This window comes from Bison bison, unplaced genomic scaffold, assembly GCF_000754665.1.
Source record: "Bison bison bison isolate TAMUID 2011002044 unplaced genomic scaffold, Bison_UMD1.0 scf7180017864181, whole genome shotgun sequence".
Classification (NCBI taxonomy): domain Eukaryota; kingdom Metazoa; phylum Chordata; class Mammalia; order Artiodactyla; family Bovidae; genus Bison; species Bison bison.
The window spans coordinates 15,024,184-15,027,002 of NW_011494753.1; the positions used below are offsets into that span (position 1 = coordinate 15,024,184).

Genomic DNA, 2,819 nt, shown 5'->3' on the forward strand with positions numbered 1-2,819 from the left:
CACTGCAGATGGTGACTGCAGCCATAAATTAAAAGATGCTTGCTCCTTGGAAGGAAAGTTATGAACAACCTAGACAGCATATTAAAAAGCAGAAGACATTACTTTGCCAACAAAGGTCCGTCTAGTCAAGGCTATGGTTTTTCCTTTTTTTTTTTTCAGAAGGAAAAACGCAGCATTTACACTTTATTTGTGACATAAGGAAGCCGTATTTACACAGTACATTCTTATTTTTAAATATGTTACACAGCTCTCCTAGAAAACCACTCCATCACAGAACAGCAGCATGTAGCTTGGGTTCCTACTTTAAAATATTAAATCAAATAGAAATACTCTTTAATTTCATAGCCCATCACAGAGGGAGACTCTGAGGGAGGTGGGAGTGACGGGCGGGTGATGGTGAGCACACCCCCATGTGAGGGCACAGGAGACTGGAGGCTGGGGACGCACTCCCGCCCCTGTGACCTCCAAGGCCAAGGACGAAGCACCCCTTCCCGCCGTGCCCTTGGGGCGGCTCTGAGGGTGCAGCACCAGGAGCTATGCAGGGCCGGCGCCCTGGACCAGGCTGGTCACCTTCTCTCCCGCGGGCTCCTCCGAGCCCTCACGCTCCCTGTTTCAGTCCTTCAGGCCCTCGGGGAGTGAGGTGTCCTCGTCCAAGCTGCCGGTGCCTTCCACAAACTCCTCGTATATAGACTTCTCCGCAAATGGCCTGGGGCCCAGAAGTTCCACCATGTGGTTCTTGTCTAACACTTCTTTTTCTAACAACAGCAGAGCAACCTTCTCCACATCAGCTTTCTTCTCTGTGAGGAGGGCTACTGTCCTCTTGTAAGCATCGTTGATAAGGATTCGTACTTCATCATCTATGAGTCTGGCAGTAGCCTCGCTGTAAGGCTTCTCCAACACCACATCCCCCTGACGTGGGAGGTCAAAGGACATCTGCCCGACCTTCTCGTTCATGCCAAACTGAACAATCTGGGAGTAGGCACTCTGGGTCCCTTTGCGCAAAGTCGTCCTGGGCGCTGGTAGTGATCCTGCCAAAGAAGATCTCCTCGGCCACGCGGCCGCCCAGGGTCATGCACATGCGGTCTAGGAGCTGCTGCCGGGTGAAGAGGTACTGCTCCCGGGGCAGGTACTGAGCATAGCCCAGCCCTTTGCCTCATGGGATGATGGACACCTTCAAGAGGGGGTCTGCATGCTCCAGGTACCAATCGGCAACTGCGTGGCCTGCCTCGTGGTATGCCACTGTCTTCTTCTCCTCGGGCTGTAGGACCTGCGTTTTCTTCTCTAAGCTGCCAATCACTCGTTCAATTGCTTGTTCGAAGTGTTTCTGGTTTATGGAATCTGAAATGTGTCTCACGGCGATCAAAGAAGCTCCGTTGCACACGTTGGCAACATCGGCTCCTGAAAACCCCGGGGTCAATGATGCGATTTCCTCGCCAGCTTCTCCTTTTCCAGGGCGCTATCCAGCTTCAGAGGTTGGGGGTGAACTTTGAAAATAGAAGCTCTTCACCTTAATGTCCAGCGGTCCTTGAGAAACAAAGAAGATCTGCCTGTCAAAGCGGGCCGGCCTCACCAGAGCTGGGTCTACGATATCCGGTCGGTTGGTGCCCGCGAAGATGACCACATTGGTGGTTGTGTTGAATCCATCCATCTCCACAAGCAGCTGGTTGAGCGTGTTCTCCTGCTCACTCTGCCCGCCGAAGTTGCCCCTCCCTCTCTTCCTTCCCACCGCATCTATTTCATCGATGAAGAGGATGCAAGGGGCGTTCTTCCGAGCAAGGGTGAATAAGTCACGGACTCTAGCTGGACCCACACCAACAAACATCTCCAAGAACTCAGACCTGTGGTCATGTATGGATGTGAGAGTTGGACTGTGAAGAAGGCTGAGCACCAAAGAATTGATGCTTTTGAACTGTGGTGTTGGAGAAGACTCTTGAGAGTTCCTTGGACTGCAAGGAGATCCAACCAGTCCATTCTGAAGGAGATCAGCCCTGGGATTTCTTTGGAAGGAAGGATGCTAAAGCTGAAACTCCAGTACTTTGGCCACCTCATGCGAAGAGTTGACTCATTGGAAAAGACCCTGATTCTGGGAGGGATTGGGGGCAGGAGGAGAAGGGGACGACAGAGGATGAGATGGCTGGATGGCATCACTGACTTGATGGATGTGAGTCTGAGTGAACTCCGGGAGTTGGTGATGGACAGGGAGGCCTGGCGTGCTGTGATTCATGGGGTCGCAAAGAGTCGGACACAACTGAGCGACTGAACTGAACTGAAGATCTATATTGTTATACTTTTCTTTCTATTTTAGCAGCACTATAGAAATCCAAGTTCAACATAATTGCCAGAAATGGGTAAATTAATAGGATTAGCAATATTTTAATTTGTATGTGAAGTGATGATTTTTAAGGTAAAAACAAGGAATCTATTGTGGAAGAGAAAGTCATTTTCTTACATTTGGGACAAAATCCATACTGACGGCAGACATGCAGCACGGGTGGTCTAGTGGCATTAGTTAGCGACGCCACCTTTATACAGGCCGTTACTCTTTTCAGAAGTGGGAAATATTCTTTACTGTATATGGGACTAAAATATTCTAAATCATTACCATAATATTATCTTTGTCTAGGCATTCACAGAGAAGGCAATGGCACCCCACTCCAGTACTCTTGCCTGGAAAATCCCATGGACGGAGGAGTCTGGTGGGCTGCAGTCCATGGGGTTGCTAAGAGTCGGGCACGACTGAGCGAGTTCACTTTCACTTTTCACTTTCATGCACTGGAGGAGGAAATGGCAACCCACTCCAGTGTTCTTCCCTGGAGAAT

The 2,819-nt window shown here is 50.0% G+C and overlaps 1 protein-coding gene and 1 pseudogene across 1 annotated transcript in view; both read right to left on the bottom strand.

Annotated features, from left to right (window-relative positions):
- Positions 1-2,819, bottom strand: part of PRKD1 (protein kinase D1) — a 352,693-nt gene that overhangs the window by 82,506 nt on the left and 267,368 nt on the right. The window lies entirely within an intron of this gene.
- The window catches only part of LOC104991019, a 3,185-nt pseudogene continuing 487 nt past the window's right edge, over positions 122-2,819 (bottom strand).